Below are 26,267 nucleotides of genomic sequence, written 5' to 3' on the forward strand. Positions count from 1 at the left end.
CTGCACTGAGTACATAGCTCAATGCAGAGCTCCAGCTCACAACTGTAAGATCATGACTTGAGCCAAAACCAAAAGTTGGACCCTTAACCGACTGAGCCACCCAGGTGCCCCTAGGGTGTCTATAATTCTTCATGAAAGTTCTAAGAAATCTGATTTTTAAAAAATAGTGTAAATGAAGCTTAAAAAGCGAAGAATTCCACTTTCTGGGGGATTCTTAGGGACAGACATCTTAGTAGGGTGTCACTAAGTATCAAAGAGAAAATTGGTATGTCACTCAAATTTAGCTCTCCTCCATTTTTTATAACTTCTAAGAGCTGACACTGGAACTAAAGGAGGGCTTCCCATTTTTTTCTTTGATGGTTCCCAGGCAAAGTCTCCATTTCTTCCAGCTCTTTTTGGCCCTTCTCACTCATCAAGCAGCTAAGGGCACTAATCCCTTTCTTTCCATTTCCATGTATAGGGAGGTAAGACAGTGGGAAACCATACAATCCTATCCTCTGATGGGATATGTTTGCTAATAATCTAAAGTCTGATGGTTTAGTTTTATACCTGAAGTTCCGATGGCTTTTTGGGGAATTAAAGATTCTTGATATTTTAAATATATTGTATATAACTGTTTGTGAATATATGCATTCACATGTGTCTATCTGAGTTCATATCGCCTGCTTAAATTCCTTAGTCATTTTCCATCATCCTCAGATAAAGTGCAAGTTCTTTAGCATGCCTGGAATCTCCTTTCTTTCATTCTTGGTTGATCCTTCCTCTGTGTATGGGTTCAGCTTAGCATACATCATTTACAGGAAGTGTCTCAGGTCCCATGCTGTGTACAGGCACCTCATCTCTGTTCCTGTATCATTAGCATATTATAGTAAAGTCATTCACGGATTCTTTGGTTCAGCCAACTCTTTTTGAACACTTATGTTACCAATCAATCTATCATAGCCTCTAGCTCTAGAAATGAATGGGGGAGTGCTGGGGCTCTGCTGTGGCTGACTGCTCTGTCCCAAGGAATCCCAAGAGAGCTGGACAAATCAAAAGCATAATCGCTGGCTGGATTTGCCAACATTGTTCCTGAATAAACTTGGATGAACTCATTGAAAGAGAAGTTAACAACTCAAGACCTAAGGGCTTGGCAAAAGAAAGTGAGAAATTTATTTGGGGTGTTGCAGCCAGGAGAGGTGGCAGGCTCAGCCTTCACAACCCACCTCTCTTTTGCAAGATGGACACCTATAGTTTTTATAGAGAGTGGTTTGGATGAGAGGGGGTGGTTATGTGCAAGACAGCAGGCAGAGAGAGCATGTGATCATAGGTGGGGGTTGGGATGTGTTCAGCATGTGATCAAGGGCAGAGAAGGGAATGTGGTCTAGGCATTCCATTGCTATCAGGGCTTTTCTGGCCTGGTGATTGGAGTATTCCTGGTCATTGCAAAAGGTCTTCACCAATGCCTCAAAGTGTGATAAGAAATAAGAACAATGGGTTTCAGTTAGAGCATGAGTTAAGTGGTCTTGTCTATTTCTGATTTTAACTGTTTTGGCCTATAGTTTAGCAAGAGGGCCCACTGACACTTTCATTGGCCTACTGCTTTAAGCCCCACCAAGGCAGGGTTTGTTATATAATAGACTTCAATAAATGTTTATGCAATCAAAATGGATATATGTTATTTCTAGTTTTAGTAAAGAGCTTAATTGGTTACTTATGAATGAAAATGCCTTTAGAGAGGCAATGTAATGTAGTAAAACAAACAAACAAATTCAACACCAAACTCTACTGGAGTTACAAGAAGAATAGCTACAGGTGGTGGCTAACAGCCTAGATTTCAGAATCAAACTATCTGCATGTAAATCCTGACTCTTCTGCAAGCTGGCTTTCTGATATCAGACCAATTATCCAGTCTCCTTGTATCTCATATGTAAGAGAACAATCACAACAATGTTTAGTTGTTCTTTGAAAGAAAGGTTTAAGCAAAACGACCTCCAAAGGCTAGAGGAGCCTCATGAGAGGAAAGAAAAAGGGCAAATCCAGCTTGATGAGAAATGGTTTGTTAAAGGGACTTGCAGACAGAGTTCTGTCTTGGGTGGCTGCAAGATAAGTAGATCTCCACACCCCACTTCCTGTAAAACCTGCTTTTGTACCCTAAAGGCTGGGAAGTACGTGCCAGGAGACCACCCTGGAGGGAATGTTTGAAGATCATAGTCATATCTCCAGAGCTGACCAAAGATGTTATGCTCCAAGGGTGTACTTAAGGGTGTGGTTAAACAAAACAAAAGAGTTTGGGACAGTGGATAGCTATGCTCAAGAAGACTTCAGGTCACAGAGTGGTCACTTTAGTGGATCTGTCCAAAATGGCATTTGTCTGGTTCATACACTGGTCCACAAGGTTACTGAGAGGATTCAATTAAAAGGCACAATAAAGGACACCTGGGTGGCTCAGTTGGTTAAGTGTCTGACTCTTGATTTTGGCTTAGGTAATGATTTCATGGGTCTTAAGATCTAGCCCTGCGGTGGGCTCCACACGCAGTGGGGAGTCTGCTCAAAGATTCTCTCCCTCTGCCCCTCCCCCCACACGCACATGCATGCACTCTCTCTCTCAAATAAATCTTTTTTTTTCAAAAAGAAGGCACAATGAAAAAAATGAGGTACTCAGATAATAAACAATAAGCAAATAAAATAAAAATGAGGAATTATTACAATGTGGTATCATTAACCGAGGAAAAGTACATTATAAATTCCATAGTGTTGTATTTATTTTTTTGAGATTATTAATTTTCTCAATTTCATCTTTGGTCATACTTCTCAAGCTTTGATGAATTTACAAATCACTTGGGGATCTTGTTAAAATGGAATCTTTGATTCAGTAGGTCTGGGTTGAGGCCTGAGATTCTGCATTTCTAACAAGCTCCCAGGGGATGCTGTTGCATGGGTCTACAGACTACGCTTTGTTCTAATTTTGAGCAATTGTTCTCAAACTTTATTATGTGCCAGAATCTCCTGGAGGGCTTGTTAAAACATGAAAGGTGGGCCCTACCCTCAGAGCTTCTGCTTCAGTAGGTCTTGGGTGGTGCCTGATAATTTGCATTTCTAACCAGCCCCCAGCTGATGTTAATGCTGCTAATTTGGGAACTTCATTCTTTGAGAACCGTTGATTTAGAAAACAGAAGATTGTTTTATTTGGCAAGCAAATTACTTCACCATGCTATAGAAATTAGGAATTGGAGACTTTAAGACTTAGATTCTGACGCTTAGATTTTAGTTCTGGTGTCTAAACACATTTGTATTATTTTAAACAATAATTAGCACTAACAAGTCCCTATGGCTTCGATCTAAAGCCTAAAGCCTGCTATAGCTAAAGTATAACAATCTACTTCTAACCTGGGACCCCTGATTGTACTGAGATCCAATCTCATTAGGCATCGTGAACACTTGCCCAAGTTGCAATAGACGTTGCCTTCAGAAATAAGTACATTAGGACAATGGACTCGCTCCATGGATTAATGGGACAGTTAGTACATTTTGAGGACAGGAATGGGTTATAAGACTCCTTAAGTATTTACTCATAGCAAATTATTAGAAAAGAGGAGAAAGTGGTCAAACTTGCCTCTAAGCAAAAATTAGAGAGATGCAGTGTCAAAATATACTGAACTGACTCGTCCTATATTTGTTGGTATTCCAGCTCTTTTGAGTAAAGAGCTATTATTGTACAATCTGGAAGACTAGTCATCCTCCCATGCCAGCGTGCAACCTCCTTAGTTTAATGGAGAGAAATAAAATGCTCATGGAACAAAATCATTCTTCCTTATCCCCAAAATGGACCAACTGTCTGCATTCAACATTTATTGTCCTCTTTTTTTTTTTTTTTTTTTTTTTTTTTACAAGATTGAGTACTATATTCTGGGAGAGAGTTCAAGAGTTGTTCTTTCCTCAAAATGTTTATAATCTTAACAAAGATAAGGACTTATGAAAATAATCATAAGCGGAATAGAATAACTGATATATTAACCATACTACCAATGCGAAGAGGGAATGCACAAGAAACAATGATACATTCTGCTTGAGGAAGGTGGAGAAAGGTTAAAGAGGATGTGGCATACTGGCCAAGACCTTAAAAATTAAAAGAATTTCAGTAGATAGAGGTCTATTAAGGGGTTTATAGCTATATACTTACTAAGCTGAATCTAGAACTAATGTTTCCACCTACTGTGTCTTGTAAACATTGAAAGGGTTGTTTTCCCTCAAATTAGTGGTATATGACTCAGGGGAAAAAAAGTGATTATTAACAAACTAATGTGTGTTTCATTTGTTACATGAAAGATCAGTGGTTGCTTAGATAATTTTCAGATTTCTGTGTCCCAACTGCCATGATAGTCAATGAAATTTTGATTGTTGACCAGAGGACTGGTTTTCCTGCAGACCCATCTTGGCAACTCTGAAACAGAATTCAAGGCTGACTATAGTTTAAAGATTGATAACTTCTTGAAACACATTTCAACTTTGAAGGACATAGCTATGAATTAATTCTTTATGTCTTGCAGAGCCCTGAGGATTATTTAAATAAGAAAGTTGGGCAAAGTTAAAACATGAGCGGATGGCCTGGTTAGATCTAAATTTAAATTTGATGGAAACCAAACTTGTTCCTTTGTTCTTAGCGCCATTATACTTGTTTTAGGATCCCATTAGACTATGGTTTTTTGAAGATTTTCTTTCCTGTTATATTTCTGTCACATTTGTTATGTTTTCTCCCTATCAGTAGTCTTCTGCCATCATTTTCTTATGAGCCAACCTAGATTATGTAGCTAGCCTATCACTCTGACCACTCTCACCATTTTATTTTACCTCTCTGACCCTTTGTCCTTCTATTGTACTCACCCAACAAATCCTAAACTCTAGGTCAATTCAACCTCAGACTAGACATCTTTATTATTTTAGTTTAAACATATCAGGAAGGGAGAAAAGCCATGAGAGACTCTTAACTCTAGGAAACAAACTGAGGGTTCCTGGTGGGGAGATGTGTGGGGGGATGGGGTAATTGGGTGATGGGCATTATGGAGGGCACATGATGTAAGAGCACTGGGTGTTATACACAACTGATGAATTATTGAACAGTACATCTGAAACAAATGATGTACTATATGTTGGCTAATTGAATTTAAATAAAAATAAAAAAATAAATACATGTTACTAGGTTTAGGTGTGTTTCTTGTAAGATATTTGTAGCTGCATTTTGTTTCGTTTTTAATCCAATCTGAAAATGCCTATTTTTAAGTTGGTGAGTTTAGCTTGTTTATATTTATTGTGATTACTGACTTATTTGGGCATATTTATATCACCTTTGTGGGAGATTTTATAATGCTTTTTCTTTTTTTTCCAATTTTTTGGCATAAATTAATTTTTCTTTATAAATGTTTCTCCCTCAATTTATGCTAAAAGTTTATATATTTCTCATTTTTAGTGGTTATTTTTACATTTTTAACATATATACCTAACAAGATTTAACAATAAATATTTCTATTTTCCCTAAGAATAATATAAGGACTCTAGCATATTTGAACTATGACAATCTCATCTCATATTTCAGGTTATTAGTGCATAGGATCTTAGTTCAACTTTCTTTCTTTCTTTTTTTAAAAATACTTTACTTATTTATTCATGAGAGACACAGTGAGGGAGGCAGAGACAAAGGCAGAGGGAGAAGCAGATTCCCTGCAAGGAGCCCAATGTGGGACTCCATCCCAGGACCCCGGATCATGACCTGAGCCGAAGGCAGAGGCTCAACCACCGCATCACCCAGGCATCCCTTAGTTCAACTTTCTTTTTATTTCCTCCAACTAGTCATTATTATGGTCACAAAATCTTAATTTTATATATAATGTATGAATAATATATATAATTTATATACTCATATTTACATATATAGAGAAAAGTGTAGAAATGATAACTTTACAACTTGATACATTTTCACAAATGGAATGTAACTGATATCACAACCACCTAGATCAAGAAATAGAATACTACTAGTATCCCAGTAGTCCCACTTGTGCCTTTTTCTCTTAGTTATTAACCCTCTGAAAAGTAATCATTATCTTAACTTGTATCATCCTTGGTTAGTTTTGTTGAACTTTATATGGACTCCTATGTTTGGTTTCTTTCTCTCAACTTCATTTTTGTGAGATTCCTCCACGTTGTTGAGTGTGGTCATAGTTTGTTCCCATTGTTGTAAAATATTCCCTCAGATGAATACCTATATCTTGTTTATCTATTCTTTCCAAATTTATTTTTTTTAAGATTTTATTTATTTATTCATGACACACATAGAGAGAGAGAGGCAGAGACACAGGCAGAGGGAGAAGTAGGCTCCATATAGGGAGCCCGATGTGGGACTGGATCCCGGGTCTCCAGGATTACCCCTGAGCCTAAGGTAGACGCTCAACCACTGAGCCATGGAAGGAGCATTTGATTGGTGTACCAATTTCTTTTTTTTTCTTTTTAAAAAGGTTTTACTTGTTTGAGAGAGAGGGAGAAAGAGAGAGAGAGAGAGATCATGAGTAAGGGGGAAGGATAGAGGGAGAAGTAAATTCCCTACTGAGCAGGGAGCCTAATGTGGGACTCAATCCCAGGACCCTGAGATCATGACCTGAGCTGAAGGTGGATGCTTAACTGACTGAGCCACCCAGGTGCCCCCGACCACTGATTTTCTTAAAGTAGTTTCTTCTCTGGTTTCTTACAAAGCACAACAGTTTTCTTTATTCTTATATTAATTCTCCTTTTCAGACTCCTTTTAGGATTTTTCATCTTCTTTTTAAATTAAAGTATAATTAATGCACAGCATTGTATTAGTTTTAGTTGTACAATATAATGACTCAATATTATATATATTACTTAGTGTAGGACTTTTCTTATGCTTACCTTCTTCCCATTACCAAGAGGAATCAGTCCTCAATCTTAATTCTTTTTTTTTCTTTTATTACTATATATTATCTTCCCATGGTGATCTCTTTCAAATTTATGGCTTCAACAATATATTATAAGCTTATGACTCCCAAATTTATCACCATTTTTGAAATATTAGCTAATGTATTTCAGTATTTTCTTTCCTTCATTGCTTTACTGCTCATCCTTACAAAACAAAAACAAAAATAAAATCCAAAATACAAAGTAGCAAATTTTTCTGGGCTCACAAGTTTCAAGAGGAAGTGACGAGAGTCCAGTGAAGAAATAGCTGCTTAGTGTATCTCGGCAGACATGGCTTGGAGCTTTGACTCAGTGTCTCCTTGATTTGTCTCCAGTGAAATTGTAGGGGATTGCAGAATTGTGGGATGCTGGCATTAGAAGGAATTTTAGAGATATTCTTGGTTTATTTCCCAGGTGAGTAGTAAGTGGCAGAGCTGGGACTAGAACCCACGTCATCCAGAGATGCTGTATCTGCAGCTCTATCTCAGGACTAATGAAGTGGTACTCCTTCCCCAAGTTTGAGTTAGTTTAACTTAAGGAAACTAGAGAAAATCACTGTTTCTAGATGGCAAAATAACTTATGGGAAACTCCAGCAAATTTCAGTTATATCAGTTGTTACAACTAGTATATAATGGTATAACATCTTAATATGTTGCAACTGAAACAGCAAAAAACATGTTTGTATATATACTTAAAGATAGACATACATATACTTAAAAACCCTCATATTTTCTTTTAGTGATCATTTAATTGTGTGTGTGTGTGTGTGTGTGTGTGAAAAAGGCACTATTAAGAGAAACTTTGAAACTTTTTTTCTTTAATCACATGTCTGCTTCAGCCTGTATTTATGGGGGCAACATTATTCCTCCTCAGTAAATTTATTTCCCTATTTACTTTAAGGGTCATGTGAAAGACTGTGTATAATTCAGAAGAGATATTTCTACAGTGAGGAAAAAAAAATGCCTCAGATTTAAATCAGTTCAAGCCTCTTTCTGACATCTAGGCTGTATCTAGGACACATCTGGACATTGGAAACATCCAATTTTGACTGGATTTTTCAATTTTCAGCATAACATTTGGCAAATAAAAGAACAAGGAACTTATAATAACTTTAAAAAAAGGGCCAACAATATTTCAGTGGGGTTTGTCTCCACATAGCACAGCCCTTATTTCTTGCCTTTTGCCAAACTTGCCTCACATTGGTGGAGAAAGCTCACATTCAAAGGGTGTGGTTTTTGAGGTTGCCACATGGCCTTGCCATGACTTAAAATATCTCTCTCTGACTGCCACATGGCCTGGGGAAGCACCAAACACAAGACTCATTGACCTCAGAACTTGGTGTCTTATGATTGAAACCTTCTTCAGGATACTCCCTAAGTTTCTGCTTCAAAATATCTGGAGCACCCCAAGCCTTATACCAGCATCTTGATCCTCTGTTCCTCTCTTTAGTAAAGCAGAGGGTAAGAATTAATTTTGGGCACAGAAAATGAATGCTGACTTTCCTTGTTCCCCCGAGAATACTAATCTTTACTCTCTAAAAGAAAGACTTCCTTCTTCAGCCTAATCCTTTGGAAATTTTGTGAATAGAGGTAAGGAGAAATGCCATGGGGAACTACTCTGGCAGTCTACTTGTATAGGCCTGGTCCTTGGGGTACCTCAAATATACAATTCAAGTCCAATTCTCTACTATGTGTAGATGCATAAAGGACAATTTACTTCAAGTTATTAAGTGATAATGTCTTTAAGCATTTAGAAAAACAATCATCTTGAAGGAAAAGGCAAAGAACATTCTTTAGGGAAAGGAATTATTATTTTATTTATAGAAAGGAAAAATGAGATAAATTGGTTTGAAAAGAGAAAAAAATATGCTGCAAGGGAAAATTTATTCATCAAACATTTATTAATCACCTACTATGTCCCAGAGATAATTCTAGGCTCTAAAGTTATAACAGTCAGTGGACTGTCAGACATATTTGTTGGCCTCATGGACTTCTCACTGCAATGGGAGTGTATGGCAGGAGACCTAACCTAGTGTGTGCATGTGAAGAGGAATCACCAGGGTGTGTGTGTGTGTGTGTGTGTGTGTGTGTGTGTGTGTGTGTGTGAAGAGGGATCAGAGGATATTTCTCTCAAGACCTGAAACCAAGACTTGAATAGAGTTAGATGGACAAAGTCCCCAATTTAGTTTGGGCTCATTTTCAATGATCCTGTTACAAAACAAAACAAAACTTCAGTTCAAATTTATTTTTTCCACCCTTTACTGGTTGCCTGATGAAGATGCAATTCTGATTTCAATAGGAGACAATTGGATTGCTCTCTCTCTCTCTCTCCCCTTTGTATGGATACGTATTATTTCTGGTATCCCTCTGTACTATTATTAATTGTTTTAAATGTTGGTCTCCCCCTCTGAATTATGAGTCTCTTAGGGTCGGGGCCTGTGTCTTAATAGTCTCTGTTCAGGCACAAAAGAACTCTGTGATGAGTAAATAAAGAAATCAAGATGGGCAAATAAAATAAATTTTGTGGTGGCAGCTTCATTTTGCATTGAAAAAAATATCAATATGTCCTTCCCACCATACAATTTATTCAATCCTTAACAAATTTACTGAGCATCTACTATGTACAGGTCTTGTGTTTATCATAGAAATGTAATGGTAAGCAAAATAGACATGGCATTGGTTCTTGTGGAGTGTACGTCTGATGGAGAAAGACAGACTTTATACAAATAAACGACTAAGATGCATAATTTCTATAGGGAAAAGGGCGAAAATTAATATTTATTCTAGATATTTCAGCTGCTGGGCTTGGTTCAGTTGCTAATGGCAAAAAAACACTTTTTGGCAAACAAGTCTGATTTTTCCTAAAGTTGTTTCTCTATGGTTTTGATACTTCATGAGTCAGAACCTTGTTTTGCATGGAAGTTTTAGAGCTCAAAAAATTACCTACATCTATAATCAGGGTGTACATTCTTGCATATTGAGTTTATGGAAGGATAAATGGTTACAGAGATAGAAGATAAGAGAAATGGTTACAGAGATAGAAAATAAGAGCAGTAGTCATTTGCACTGCTCTTCAAATGTCAGGAAGACTACTCTTAGAAGCTTATGAAATAATTATACATGACACAGCATATTTTTATTTCTGGCTCCAGAACTAAGAAAATAACTTAAAATAACTCAGTATTAGAAGGTGGTCATTGGAGGAACAAAGTCACCTCTTTAATATAGTAAGACAACACACTACTATTAAGTTGATGTTTCATAGCTCCTTTTGAAAATTGTGGATATAAATAGGGAAAAAAACCCAGCATTCTTTTCTTTTCTAATCTTTCTCGTTTGTCTTTCTTTCTTTCCGCCCCCGTCTCCACCCTCCCCGAAGCTATCATGTTGACCTCTGGGCTGTGTTGCTAATATTGATGATACATATGCCCTGACATAAATAAGTATGGAGTGAAGGGGCCATAATGAAGTGGTATGTGATAATACTGGAGAGTACTTTTCATGGGTACTTTATTTCTTCGGTCAAGGAAACTGCTGATAATTTGAAAAGGAAAGGCTTATTTGCTGCTATTGCTTAATATGGTATCATTCTTGATGAAAATATGATCTTTAGTCCTAGTCTGGTATTGAATTGTTTGAAATTTTAATAAAAATATGAGAGTGGAATTGGTAAGAATAGGATAGCTAATGAAGATGGAATAAAACAAATGAAAAAATAAGATCATGAAACACTAATGGCAGCTCCACAACTAAAATAGACCACTTCCCCCAAATCCATGGGCCCTGTGTTCACCTTGTCAGCCACAGATAACAGCCAAATAAGGTTTGTGTAACAGAAGCAGAGAGTAGAATGGGGGTTACAAAGGTGGGAAGGTGGGGAAGGTGGGGCGATGTTGGTCAAAGGTTACAAAGTTGCAGTTATGTGGGACAACTGACTGGAGGGATGTAATGTACAACATGATGACTATAGTTAATAATACTGTATTGAGTACTGAAATTTTGCTATGAGAGTAGATCTCAGATGCTCTCAGCACACACACAAGAAAGATAACTGTATGAGGAGATGATATGTTAATTAGCTTGACTATAGTAATAAATTCACAACACATATGTATGCCAAGTTATTGTGTTATATATCTTAAAGATATATAATTTAAAATTAAATAGTCATATATAGGATGCACTTCATATTCCCTAAATCATGCATTTTTAGCAGTGTGATAACCGTCCCAAGGAGGTGACAATGGGTTCTTGTGTGTGTAAAATATTATTTTTTAATATATAAGCATATGTGCAGTATATGAACAGATATAAAATACATCTATGATATTGATTTTCATGGAGTGGGGAGTAAGTAGAAAAAATGTCTAAAAATGTTCCTGGGTGGGGGGTGATAATAAAAATAAACAGTTGAGAGACACTGCCCTTGATGTTGTCTTCATACTATGCAGAGGAGATAATCTACTTCTGTGTGAAACTACTTTATCTTAAAGAATTGGTATTTATGTTATAGCATTAACTAGGAAATGACCCTGACGGGAGGAAGCCCAAATGGTCACATGGTTGATAAATTATGGAAGAACCTGAGGCAAACTGATAGGCTTCTCAATAGTTTTACTATAAATCTAACAAAACTGGGCTCAAGTAGACTCTCTATTGACAATAACGAAGTGGTAAGAAGTAAGTCCTATTTTTGTTCATTTACAGAATCTTAGTGACAGGATCTATAGTTTTCATGTGTACATGTATAGTAGACATTCTCTCAACTGACCATCACTATATTTACTTGCCAGATTCATAGAGGTTCTCCATACTTTCTGTAATACTCTCCGGCTGAGGTCCATGAGCCTGTTGAAAATTCCAGAGTAGTAGGCTACTCACTATTAGATCCCACACTTCTATTCTTCCCAGCTTACTAAGAGACAGCTTGGTTTATTCCTAAACCTGTTAATACCACTTGCGTTTTTTACTATATTTAGTTATTTAATGAAATAGGTAAGCCTAAGAAAGCAAAAAGAAAGAAGTTTATTGTTTCCACAAACACCAAGTTGAATACTTTAGAGTCAATCAAGAGAGTATCAAATTTAAATTGAGAAAATTGAGAACAAAGTGGTTGTGTGCTTATCCCCAGCCATGTTCAAGTACAGGTACAGAAAAGGTAGGAACTTGAATGTAACCAGACTTGGGTTTTTGCCAGAGGAATATGTAAGAGGGAGAGAAGGTTTAGGGAGTTGAGGTGCATGTGAGTTAGGGAGTATGGTAATGGATCTTGTCTTTAAGCTGGATAAGGAGGAAAATTAGAACACAAAGGGAAGGAAAGGATAGTAGGCATTGAGTGGAGGTGTTTGAGGTATTGAAATCATCTGAAATATTGGGGGTTGTAATTGATTGGAGAATGAATGCTTGAAATTGAGATTATGGAATGGGTATTGCCAATGGTAATGACAAGATAGGATTGGGGGGCTGAAGTGTTGTAGAGGATGACTCAATAGGAATGAATAAAGAGCTTATGAGAGATCACATTATCTTGGAAGGAGATTGAAATCACCAAGAAGTACTCCAGGAATAAGGTTGGAGGGAGATAGTGAAATGGGTCAAGGAATAAAGAAGTGATGTGCCATTTGGTAAGTGACAAGCTTTTAAGTGCGGGAGGTGCTCAGAAGACAGAGAACATCGTGGTCAGCCATGCTGCGAAAAGCATTGTGGAGCGATGGGGATGAAGATTGAAGAGTCAGATTGGGATAGATAGAGGGGATGGGGAAGGTGTTTCAGGGGTTAATCATAGAATGAGCAAAAGATAAATGGCAGAAGGAACGTGGTATATTTCTGAGGTCAGTGAGTTTACTGGGTGTGGTGGCTTTGGATCGTGAAGGGTTTGAAATGCTGGACTGAGGATTTTTGTTGTGCTTTTCACTTTTTCTGCAGAGAATTAATTATTGTTTGGCTATTGCTTTCTCTCAGAGTTCTGATCTTTACTGATGCTATCTTGTGAGCCAGAATTTATTCTTGCATTGAAGTTTAAGGTGGTGAGAAATTGCCTATACTTGTAAACACTGGTAAATAGACAACGCATTGAAATATGAAAGGGTAGATGGAAATAAGTTAGAGAGTTAGAAAACAAAAATTGAATCTATGCCCAAGTTCATGTAAAGGCTACATTTGCAGAAGCTTGTGCCTGGTAAACCTCAGATTCTTTATCTTTGAACACTGATCTTAGAGTTCTTTATCTTATAATGTCACTCCTTCACTTCTGTGATTTTTTTTTTCCATAGAAGTAAAAGTAAACTAAGTTAATGCTACCACCTCCGCTTCCCTTTGACTTTCCATTCACTATTTTTATAAAGAACAATAACAATCTTCTGATTTGAGAGGAGATACTGTACCATCCAGAGAACCTGTATGTAGATGCAGCCTGACCAGAGACTTTATTTATTTATTTATTTATTTATTTATTTATTTATTTATTCATTCATTCATTCATTCATTCATTCATGAGAGACACACAGAGAGGCAGAGACACAGACAGAGGGAGAAGCAGGCTTCCTGCAGGGAGCCCGATGTGGGACTCGATCCCGGGTCTCCAGGATCAAACCCGGGGCTGAAGGCAGGCACTTAACCACTGAGCCACTCAGGTGTCCCAAGACTTCTATTTCTTTAGAACAGCATGGAGAGCTACGTTATCAGAAAGTTTCTAGGTGAGGTGTTATCAGAATAAGGATTTTTTTTTTTTTTTTTTTTTTTTGGTTAGTGACATTAGGCTATGCATGCCCAATGTGTCCATCTCCAAAAGGGTCTTTCTGTTACTCTTCATCACTTATTCCAATCAGCATCTGGAGGGCAAAGAGATGGCATACTGAAAGGTTTCCTTGAAGAAACTTTAACAAAGGGACTCTTTACAGGCGTATGGGCAGGGGTAAGGGTACTAGCAAAGATGATGGAGCACCCAAGAAACTAGCAATGTTGGGGTGCTGTTACTGCTCCTAGGCCTAAGGGGACGCAGAGAGCCCATGGTGCTAGAGAACTCAGCGTGAGTGTAGCCACAGGACGGGAAGCCAATGGGAGCTGCGGCCACAAGTAGAGGAATGCAGCCACTGCCCAAGCCTTGCCCGTTGTTGGGGAAGAAGCAGTCAGAATAAACACCCCAATCTCACGGTCTTTCCACGCTCAGGCTTCTCCAATAGCTGGAACCCAACTAGAAAGCCAGAAGGCGAGAGTCCAGATGACGCAGCCAAAGGGGCCAGCCTCTTGAGATCCAACACAGAAGAGAAGAGCCAAGACTGATCTGGAGTGGAAAAAAAAAAAAAAAAAAAAAAACAACAAACCAAACAGCTCTCTCCTCTTTCAACTCTTCAATTCTCCAGAGTTTCATGTGTTTTCAGTTCCTCACAAGAATAGCACTTCATTAAGATTCTGAAAAAAAGGAAATACAAATCAAAACCACAATGAGACACCATTTTACACCAGTTAGAATGGCTAAAATTAACAAGACAGGAAAAATAAATGTTGGCAAGGATGTGGAGAAAGGGGAACCCTTTTTACACTGTTGCTGGAAATGCAAGCTGGTGCAGCCACTTGGGAAGATGGTATGGAGCTTCCTCAAGAAATTAAAAATAGAGCTACCCTACCACCCAGCAATTGCACTACTGGGTATTTACCTCAAAGATGCAGATGTAGTGAAATGAAGGGACACCTGCACCCCAGTGTTCATAGCAGCAATGTGCACAGTAGCCAGACTGTGGAAAGCGCTGAGATGTCCATTGACAGATGAATGAATAAAGAAGATATGGTCTATCATCTATCTATCTATCTATCTATCTATCTATCTATCTATCTATCTACACAATGGAATATTAGTCATCAGAAAGGTTGAATACCTACCATTTATATCGACGTGGATTGAACTGGAGGGTATTATGCTAAGTGAAATAAGTCAATTAGAGAAAGACAATTACATGGTTTCAGTCATATGTGGAATATAAGAAATAGTGCAAGGGACCATAAGGGAAGGAGGTGAAACTGAATGGGGAAAAATCAGAGAGGAAGACAAACCATGAGTGACTCTGAACTATGGGAAACAAACAGGATTGCTGGGAGGAAGTGGGTGGGGGATGGAGTAACTGGGTGACGGGCACTAAGGAGGGCATGTGATGTGATGAGCACTGGGTGTTACATACAACCGAGGACTTACTGAAAACTACATCTGAAACTAACGAAGTACTATATTGGCAAATTGAATTTTAAAAAATGGAAATTAAAAATCTGAAAAAACTCTTTGTTGATAAGCAGTGTTAGGGTTTTGAAGAGGATTTCAGTAAATAGAATATACTAGAAAATAATCCAAGGGATCCCTGGGTGGCGCAGCGGTTTGGCGCCTGCCTTTGGCCCAGGGCGCGATCCTGGAGACCCAGGATTGAATCCCACATCAGGCTCCCGGTGCATGGAGCCTGCTTCTCCCTCCGCCTGTGTCTCTGCCTCTCTCCCTCTCTCTGTGACTATCATAAATAAATAAAAAAAAAAAAATTAAAAAAAAAAAAAAAAAAAAAAAGAAAATAATCCAAATGAATGGGAGATGGAAGCCAAAATAACGTGTTTGTGATAGGTTGGTCAAGTAGGTTGGAGGGAATGAGTGTGAGGGCTATGACTCTACCAACTGAGCTCAGAATTCATCAGTCTTCTCTGGCACCAAACCATGTAGGGGAAAGCCTGTTTCTGGAGGAAAGTAGAGAATGCCTGCTTACTGTGGGCAATTTGCCTCCCCTCCCCAAAGGAAGATAAAGAGGAAAGAGTCAGTTCTATTCACCAGGGCTGAGCTGGAAGCTTCAAGTTGAGCATGTACCGGTTGAGGGCAGCTCTTTCACAAGGGGGAGATGGGTGAGATGGCTATACACACCTAATTTTTCTCCCCAAATTTATCAGAGAATTCTCTGTACTGCCTGAGAGCAGAGCGAGTTAAGAATATTAGAGGGGACCGCCTTTTTTTGACCACATTTTCTCATTAATTGGTTCATTCAACTTACATACTTTCAGAAGTTGGATCCCCTATCGATGCTGGGAATGGAAAGATGAATAGGATGTGATTTATCCCTGGATGGTAATCAGAAGAACAGCTAGTAGTTATTGAAGATATACCTTAAAGTGGGATATATTTTTCATTCGTTTGTCATGAAATTGACAGCTACCATATTAGATACCATTGTTAAATTTATTTTATAGAGAAGAAGTTGAGGCTTGGCAATTTCAGGGACTTTCTCTAAGTCACAGAAATTAGTGGCAGAGCTGGGATTCAAATGTAGGCAGTTTGGTCCCAGAGCTAGTGTTCTTAACCCCTTCCCACGTCACAGGCCAGGGCTGGAGACAGGCCTGTGAATAAGTAGTCACCGTGTAACAAATGACATAAGTGTTCCTGGAGGGATGCACCATGTGCTAAAAGAGAAAAGGAAGGAGTGACTAAACAGGCCTGGGTGAATGACATTTGTGCAATTTCCCTTGTCCATTGCCAGAAATTTACATAGTAGAGTCTTTTTAGGGCATACTTTATTATTATTATACACAGATTCAGCTATAGAGATCAATTCATGTTGTCCCGCTGCCTCTCCCAAGCATAACAACACTTAAAATAATTTCTTCCTGACATCTTGGATCCCTTCCAAGAGTTCTGTTCCAGCTTTTGGAAAAGGCAGAAACAGGAAGAGGATGTCCTAATGTTCCCTGACTAGAGATCTAAGTTGGGATTTGGAATAGTTTCGTGATTAAAATCATTGTTAGGATTTTATTGTCCTATACTATACATATGTATTAACTATATTATATAATCAGCCATGACACATGTGCTATATAAAATCACTAAAATCCACTGTAGGGGTACCGGAGTGGCTCAGTTAGTTAAGAATCTGATTTCAGGGCCCTGGGATTGAGCCCCAAGTCAGGCTCCACACTCAGTGAGGAGTCTGCTTCTCCCTTTCTTCCAGCCTCTCCCCACTCTGGTACTCTCTCTTTCCCTCTCTCTCTCTCTCTCTCTCTCTCTCTCATAAATAAATAAATAAATAAATAAATAAATAAATAAATAAAATATTTTAAAAATCCACTATAAATTATTATACTTTCATACTTTGTCTTATGTCAAACGATGGTGATTTTCTCTTTTTATGTTGGATTTTCTCACCTCAAAGACTTTTTTTTGGCTATGACTTTATTATAATTTACTAGTAATATATCACAATTTCTGCTAATAACACAAAACAAATTCACTTTTTGCTATCATCTCTCTAGGTAGTAATTCTTACAATTTGGCCCTCTTTAATGAATCACTTTATAGCTCATCTTTAAAATATTGAACACCCATATCTTTGGTTTTTATATCACTTGATACTGGAGTAATATTGTTCAGTTTATATGACCAGACTGCATAGACTGCATACTGTAAGCAGGTGGTATGGTCTGCCGCCAAGTGATGGCCCATTCATGTCAGGATATTAAGCACATCCTGCAGTTTGGTGTAAACACCAGGTGGGATTCTAATCCATTCAGCACAAGAGCCCCTCACCACTCTTTCCTCCTTGATGAAAGAAAATCTCTGGGAAGTCCCTGCTCAGGAATTCTCTATACCTTTTGAAGTCCATGAATTCAAAATAACTCAAGAAAAGGGCTAGATCAATTACTCCTTTACCTCCTTTTATTCACAACCTATTTCTTGGAGTGATCTCAGAAACCCATGGAGAAAAATTCAGATTTACATGTAGCCCTTTCTTGTTCTAGGTTACTCTCTCAGGGTTTCAAGGTTGGAGAAATATTCCTTCCTGTCCAAAGTTGAAATTGCCTGAGAACTTTGTGTCCCTGACTCATGATTACATTATTTACCTACTAGAGCTGTAGAGAAGCCAGAGTGAGACAAAGTGACCCTCACAACCATGGGATAACCTGTAATTCTTAAGATAACACAAGTAGTGTCTTTGATTTATAGAATAAATGATGACAATATTTAGAACCAACCAGAGCCATCAGCAGAGGAGTTTCCCAGGAAGAGGTCCAAGCCTGCATACTGATTTAGTCAGATATCACCACACTAACGCACAGATGCTGCAGTTCTACTCCCAAGGCCTTTCCTTCCTTAGGCCTACTCGTGTACCATACTGGCATGGGTGACCTGACAAATGGGCTAATTTTAGAGGGGAGCACAGTATACAATAGATTTGCAGGAAGAGACTGTGTCTTCTGATGACTTACTCATCATCAAAGGAATAATATGAAAATTGACAATTGTAGAAAAACTACTGGCTGCCTCTTGGTATTGATTCTCACTTTATGTCCCCATAATAACAGAATCCCCAACATGTAGCTGCTAACAGCTTTGAAGCTCTGTTGGTCACACAACTAAGCTTTGGCCAGTGGGAGATAAAGCAGAAGTGGTGTTATTTCTGGTTTGTGCCCTTAAGGGGAAGGGACAACTCATCCTTTTCTTCATCACACTTTCTGGTTGCCTGTGATGTTGGTGTGAGAGTGATCCATCTTGGACCATGTGGACCCAAGGATGCGGAACTACATGAGAGAAGGCATCCGGACCCTGAGCTTTGAGCTGTCATGCCAGTCCTGGACTGCTTACTCCCAGACTGTTAGCTGAGAGAAGAAAAACCGTCAATTGTGCTTAAACCAACATTAATATACATCTCTGTCGAAGCAGCCAAGACTTTATCCTAAATCAATGACTTTAGATTTTAGGAGAATAGAGTCAGTTTTAGTTGAGAACATTGCTTCGTTATTGCAGTTCATCTGTTTCAACAGGTAGTGTGATTCTTCTCAGAGCTTTGTAGCTTTCATGTAGGGTGCTGCCTTTTGGGAGAAACATGGAAAAAGAAAGGCCATTGAAATTAAGCCTCAGCTAGAATAGAGAGTGGAGATCTGGACTTTTCACTTAGACTCAAAAATCCTGCCCAGAACTGTCACTTACTCCAAATGTTGCCATATTTCTCTGGCACTTCCTATGATTGATGTCTCTAAGAGCAGGAGTACTTTCTCAGACAGGACTATAGTGTTTGAATTTGTTGCTAGGACATCCATGGAATTTCCATATTCTATCCCAGGAAAGAAATCTAATTTCTCTTTGATGCTACATTCTGCTTTAGCCAGAAATACAAGGCAACCACTGTTTGCTGTAGTGTTTTGGCAGAACTCTGAAGCGTGGCCTGGATCTGGGAACCCACAATCCAAGAATAAGGCACCATTTACGTACAAAATTATTGAATTTGGGTAGAAACTAAGCTCAGCTATGGTTGTGAAGCCACTGTCTTATAGGGTCAAAAAAGAGCTTATTTTTCAAGTAAGTGTGTTTCACTGTTTACTGGCGACTACCAAAATAATTATTTCCTGTGTGGGTCATTGGGAGTGAGGTAATTCCAAGGAAAATGTTCCATTGTGCTTACTGGGCTGGGCAGTGCTGCAACTGCAGTCATTCCCTTAAAGCAACAGTAATCATGGGGAATGGTAAAGTCTGGTTCACATGCCACTTAGGGGGAGATACGCTCTCAGGATCTTGTGAGAGATGGCAAAAGTAAATACACACACACACACACACACACACACATGTAAATACATGAACATATCTCTGGTGCTTCATTTAAATGGTGTTACAGATGTTTTGGAAAGAGAATGTCTATAGGAACTCAGATAGTGCTCCCTGCCCCTTGCAATGTAAAAACAGAAGCTTACTTTGTACAAGTTGCTGATGGTTTTCTTGTTCGTCTTGAGCCACTTGAGGGCATGCTTCATTTGCTTTTGTCTTTTCCAGCCCGTACCAACAGGCGCATCCATCCCTGAGTGTAATGCTCACTCGTTGTCTGTGCATGAAGATATGGCTTGTAAAGGAAGTGAATTTCAGGGAGAGGCCTACCATTCCAAAACTGATTGCCTTGGAATCATGATAAGAGAGTTTGCTAGGAGGAGCCCCTGGCCAGCTAGGATTGGGGCATCCCTAAGGCACCAAGCACTATGGTCCCAGAGATTAAATAACTCTGTAATTCCTACCATCATTTTCCCTGGGATCAGAGAAGTAAGGCACAGAGTTATCCATACCTGTTAGATATTGGCACAGCAGGTGCAGTGAACTGTGGGAGCTGGATCAGCAGGTGACAGGCAGTCAAACCAGGCCAGATGGGATACCACTACTGCCCCATAAAGCAGAGGAATACTTTTGAATATGTACCATCTGACACTTTACTCTCCCTTACCTTCCATTCCTGCTCTGGTATAGGAGTTCAGTGTGTATGTGACAGATTAGAGAGCTGTATATTGTAAAAGAGCATGCTCATTACTGATTAATGAACTCACCAATTTTTTTTATTGAGCGCCTATTATGTTCCAGGCATTGCACTGGTGTTGGGATATAAAGGTGAACAAGCCAGATATGGTCTTCACCCTCCACCCTTAAAAAAAGGCTCTTCCATTAGCCTCTAATGGAAGAGACAGACAAAAGCACAAATATATAAAATAATTATAAATTGTGGACCTAAAAGAAAATAAACTGGATTTTGAGGTAGCGAATGAAAGAAGTACCTGATTTATATAAAGTGGCCAGAAATGACTGTCAGGAGGGAAGAGAATGACTTGATGCCTAACAGCAATTAGTGTTTCAGAGGATTAAAAATAATTCTCATGGGTCTGCAGCAGAGTGAGTGGTGGGAGCGTGGGGAGGAGTGTGCTCTAACTGACAGAAGTCCTCCAAGGAATTTTTTGATCTATGGTCAAGGACAATATCAAATGGAAGATGTGGAGTGCTTGCAGAGTGGTCAAGGGGCTTGAGGTTATCATGCAAAGCAAGAGGTCGGACCCTGAATGTGGTCCTTGCACTGTGTGTTGAAAGTCTCCGCACTGTATGTCTTACTCCACTGAGGAACCAGTGAGCAGAATGGAAAGTTGGAATTCATCTAAAACGCAGGAGAAAAACAAGTACAGGTAGAGCTGGAGAGCTTCTGGTTCTGGCCAAGTATCAGGCCCACATGAAAAAAGCATGGTTGGGAGTGGCCATCCACGCCTGGTCCGCATTGGGAAGTGGGGGCTGAAGAGAATACGGACGTTGAAGACTCTAATGTTCGCTGCACTTTCTGCTCCTTGAGCTTTCAGGATATGAGACATCTGGGAAGTGTCCTTTGAATGTCATTAAGATGCTGTCAGATTTCAGTTGAGAGTGTAGGACACGTAGTGCTTGGTGTGTGTGTGTGTGTGTGTGTGTGTGTGTGTGTGTGTGTACCACAAGTTGGTAGATGAGTTGCTGATGGCAGCCAGATGCAGTAGCTTATTCTGGGGTTCTTAGCCAGGGGTCTGATGTAATCTTGGGCAGAAAAAAAATTACATCTTTGTTTTCACTAACCCCACTAGCTAGGATTTAGCATTGCAACAATATACTTAGGCAACAAATCACAGTAATTTTAGCAGTACTTGTGACTTTGTCATCAGTTGAAATCACAGATATTTTCATATCACATAGTTGTTGCGGATATCTCAAAATATCACTTACGCATATCACTACTTGAAAATTACAGTAGTTATCATACCGTAGCTAGATCTTGTCATTTAATGTGTTAATAAAGCACATTTATTACTATATCATGTTTTAAAAATATTTGAAAACTGCATTTCAGTACTTCTGGCTTTCTTTGCTATCCTATGTATTTTATTGTTTTGAATTTCAAATATGATTGAGAGAGGGTTTTTCAGGCCTCCAGGTCCTCAGTGGGTCCCCGACACAAAAAAAGGTAAGAACTGCCAGGCTTCATGGACACAGTCTTGCCAGTTGGGTATAATAGGAATATTGGGGACAGAATGTCCACATGTCCACCGTCAGATGAAGTGTTCTTGTCTTCTGACTGAGGCAATAAGTACTTGTCAACTCTGTGTTTGTGCAGAAATGCATACATATTTTTATTCAGCCTGTGGATCAATTTTGAGTCTGAGTTTCTGAGAAATAAAAAGAGAGAGACTGGTCTAAGGAGACTAGAGGGAGAGAACGATCGTGGAGGGAACCCCCATAATCTTGGGTACAGAGAATGCATTTTCACCACTGTTTCCTAAGTAGAGAGCCAGAGAAGGGTAGACATAATCTTAACAACTCTGACCTCCTGGAAAAAAAACCTACTCAGCCCAAGTTTTCCCCATTTCCTTGGGCTGTAGCCTCAGGGTCCTCAGAGGTGACACCACAAACAAGCACAATGCAAATTATTAGCCTGTCTACCACCTCCCACGGCTTAGCCACCTGATACGTGCTATTTTTAGGAAGTCTAATTTCTCAGCAGAGACAAAATACTGATAACAAGCCCTGAGAAGTCAGCCTGGTTTCCCAAAAGTCTGAGGTGACACCTAGAGATAAGAAATCCTTTTATGCCCCTTTGCTGAAATTAAAATATTTCCATTTCTGCATCTTTTTTTTTTTTTTCTTTCAAATAGGCTCCATGTCCAGCATGGAGCCCAGTGCAGGGATGGAACTGACAACCCTGAGATCAGGACCTGAGCTGAGATCAAAAGTCAGATGCTTAACTGACTGAGCCACTCAGGTGCCCCTCTATTTCTGCATCTTGAGCGAGGGAGACAAGAGGCAAAATGAGATGTTTGTTCACTTCCTCAGAGATTTTAAAAATCGAATTTAAAGGTTAAAAGGCCATGCATGTGCTCCATTCTCCACTCTCCATCACACAAACTGAATGAAGGTTTCTGAAAATGCTTCTCCTGTTGACTTATGGTCCTAGCGGAAGCTCTTTCTAAAGGGATGGCTTAATAAAATGCCGTGTAATGGCAAAGAACAAGGCATCAGGTAATTCAACTTTCCCAAGATTAGTCTCAGAAGCAGATGCATGTGTTCCGGTCCTTTTCTTCTCCTTAGTGGTCTTCTCAAATGTGAAACGAACCAATAATAACAGTTCCTGCACAGGGCTTCTAGGAGATGAAAAGTGCCTGGTCAGTGATGTTCATTGATCGGATTGCTCTAACAGATGTGCTAGTCTCAAAGAAGGGTCCTCCTTTTTAATTAATGCTAAGGTATTAGATTATGACCTAGACCTACTTCCTATCCCCTCCTCTTGTCTCGTCCTTCCGTTTTACCTCTTCAGTCTTTCCGCAGTGTCTTCCTTGCCTGAGTGTGAAATGGTGCTTACCTCCCTATATCTGCGGCCTTAAACAGACCCTCCTCCTGACCTCACATCTCCCTCTGGCTCCTGCTGCCTCCTCTCCCCATGACTGGGACCCAACTGCCTGCAGAGAGCTGTGTTCTTTACTACCCCAGGGGTAGCTGAGCGGTAAAGACTCTGCTCCTGTACATGGGGCCTCTGGTTTTCAGCAATGCCCCACCTGGTGGGTACGTGCCTGATTCTGGGGAGCTTCTTATGGCTGCCCGTCTTCGCCACATTCTCTCCTAGTACTACTCAGTCTATTTGCATCTCTACCAGCCTGACTCCTTTGTCTTTCTTATTTTATTTTTTTCTAAAGATTTTATTTATTTAGTCATGAGACACACAGAGAGAGAGGCAGAGACACAGGCAGAGGGAGAAGCAGGCTCCCTGCAAGGGGCCCAATGGGGGACTCGATCCCAGGACCTGGGGGTCACGACCTGAGCCCAAGGCAGGTGCTCCACCACTGAGCCACCCAGGCACCCCCTCTTTGTCTTTTTTAGTCAGACTTGATTTAGAACTGAATTAGCAAGCCGAAGGGAATAATTTGTTAGCCTCCTCAAAATCCAACAATGGAGAAATGCCAAGATTCGAGGGACAGGTGGGGAGGAGTAGGCTGCAATCTGATCTGTGTTCATGGCTTTATCATAATCCTGGTCAGGAAGCCACAGAGAAGCTGTTCCCATCCCTTGCCTGGCTTTTCCCATGCTTCTACTGATCTGGTGTGCTGTCTCAGAAACCCTGCTCGCCCCTGTGATCCAGGCAGCTGATATCAATCATTGGAATTGAGGTAAGAGATGAAACCTATCTGAAGTCTGGGTCCAGCATGCTAATGCTCCTAGATCTGTGTCGGCAGCCCAGTCCTGCAGGCTGACCCACGTGCTCAGGACAAGAGCAACCTTCTTACCATGGCGTGACTGCCCTGCGTGCCTGTCACTTCTGTTCCCTCTTCTCTCTCTCCTTTCTGCTCCAGCCACAATGAACTTCTTGTGATTCCTAAAATAAGTCATGAACTTTTGGGGGTTTTTCAAATAGTATATACTTTGCCCAGAAGGAAGTTCCCATTCTTCTCCATTGCTGATTGGGCCAGTTTTGCTTATCTTTCAAACTGTAGCATCCCTGCCCTGAGAAGTTTCTCTAAGCAAGTTAGAAGCTTCTTCCTCAATATTTCTTTCTGACTTGAGTCTCCCCTGGAAACCTCAGGGCATAGAACAAGGCCTTCTCTGTCGTGGGCACCAAACATGAGTTTATTGGGTAAATGAGCGCCTTTTCAAGGTCACTATAGATTTCCTACCCTTGTTTGTTGTGCTTCGAAGCCCACCAAATAATTCTCATTTCTCTAGGAAATTCCTATAATGGTTTGGCATAGCAAATCTGGATAAACTTCACACAATGAACAGCAGCATGAGAAATCAGGGTAGATTGAATTCTTGACATGGATGGGATTTCCCTATGTTTCTAATATAGATTCTGGCCCCTCAATGAAAATGATGAGTTAGTTTTTAGTCACTTCAAATCTGAGCAGCCTATTATATATTTATCTATCTATATCTCTCTATATAATTTCTTTATATAATATATGTAAATATATAATAAATAATACATTTATATTATTTATATAAAAATTATTTATATAAATATATTTATATATTATACACACATATATAATATATATATGGCCTATCCTATAACAGAAACTAAACTAAACAAATTTAGTCTGAAATTTTCCTCAAGGCCATATATAAAAGATATCATACACACTATAGTGTTAATGGATTTTTCTGGATGGAGTCTTAAATACTAAATTTGTCTGGACCTTTCCTCAGACCATAGCCTTGCTCCCCACAATTCTACAATTCTATGTATTACTCAGTGTTACCAAGAGAAGTGTAGTCACTATGTGTCACCATATAACATTCTTGCTCCCTCACTTTGGGACATTTGTACCATCTCAGCTAGAGCTTTTTTTGTTTTGTTTTGTTTTGTTTCTCTTCACATTTCTTTCATTCCCCCTCCAACATTTCTAGGCGAAAACATCAAATCTTCAATTTATCACCCGTACACCAGAGGGTTAGTAAAAGTGTGTATGTGTGTGTGTGTGTGTGTGTGTGTGTGTGTGTGTATTAAGATGTGAAAGTGTAGTGACTTAGAAGGGAAGATTCTCCTTTTTCTAAAGCTTAAAGGAAAAATTCAAACCTAAAACATGGGGTGTTTTTAGCTTACTGTTACATTTGACACATAGGAAGTGCTTTATAAATTTTTTGCTATAATTTTTCTTATAATTTTTGATATTATTATTGGTATAATAGGATCCAGTACTTGAAGGTAGGTTGTTTTTATACCAAAGCACATGTGGGGAATATACTCTCTCGGCCCTACATTCTCCATAGGAAGTGGAGATTGTATATATTAGCTGGAGTTCATCCAAGCTACTTTTGGGACAAACAGGATCATGTGTTTGGAACAGGGGTCAACAGCTGTTACTCCTCTGTGGCATTCCAGAGATGTGGACAGATGTATTCAGACTGACCTTCCTTATTCAGTGAGTGTGGGAACCAGTGGGAAGGGGTAGGGGGAAGGGAGATGCCACAGTGGGGAGGGTGGGAAGGTTCCCTTGGGGCCCAGTAACATGAGAGATCACTGAAAATAGTGTTGAAGTGAACAGTTCAATTTCCTGGAGGTTCTGTGCTTAAAAACATATGAGGGGGATGAAGGCCCTTAACTTTTTTCTACAATGAGGAAAACCAGGCATCACAGTTTTCCCAAGGCCAGGACAAGACTGTACTTCCTGGAGAGGTCAGAGGTTTCCTCCTTACCATTCCGCTGATTGCACAGTAGGGAATAGAAGAGGGTCAAATCAGGTTTAATGCAAGATGTGGAGTGAAATACATTCCTTACCTTGCCCTCTCAACCCCAGTCATATTTAATTAACATTCCTGTTACTAGAAAATATCCAAATGTCCCAGTGGCTTCAAAAAATAAAAGATTCAGCTTGACTCAGGTCACTTGCTACCTTTGTATCATGCCAACACTAAGGCAGGCAGCCGGTCTTCTAGGAGACTGAAAGAACATGGCTCCATGAGGCCATTCGATTTTCTGAATGACATGACTTGAGAACAGCATAGTAGACTTCTCTCATAACAATACCTCTGGTCCTAAAACCTGTACATTTAC

At 39.5% G+C, this 26,267-nt stretch overlaps 1 protein-coding gene across 3 annotated transcripts in view; it reads left to right on the plus strand.

Moving 5' to 3' along the window:
• The window catches only part of CD28 (CD28 molecule), a 77,166-nt gene that overhangs the window by 14,037 nt on the left and 36,862 nt on the right, over positions 1–26,267 (plus strand). The window lies entirely within an intron of this gene.

Source organism: Vulpes lagopus, chromosome 22 (genome assembly GCF_018345385.1).
Source record: "Vulpes lagopus strain Blue_001 chromosome 22, ASM1834538v1, whole genome shotgun sequence".
NCBI classification, from domain to species: domain Eukaryota; kingdom Metazoa; phylum Chordata; class Mammalia; order Carnivora; family Canidae; genus Vulpes; species Vulpes lagopus.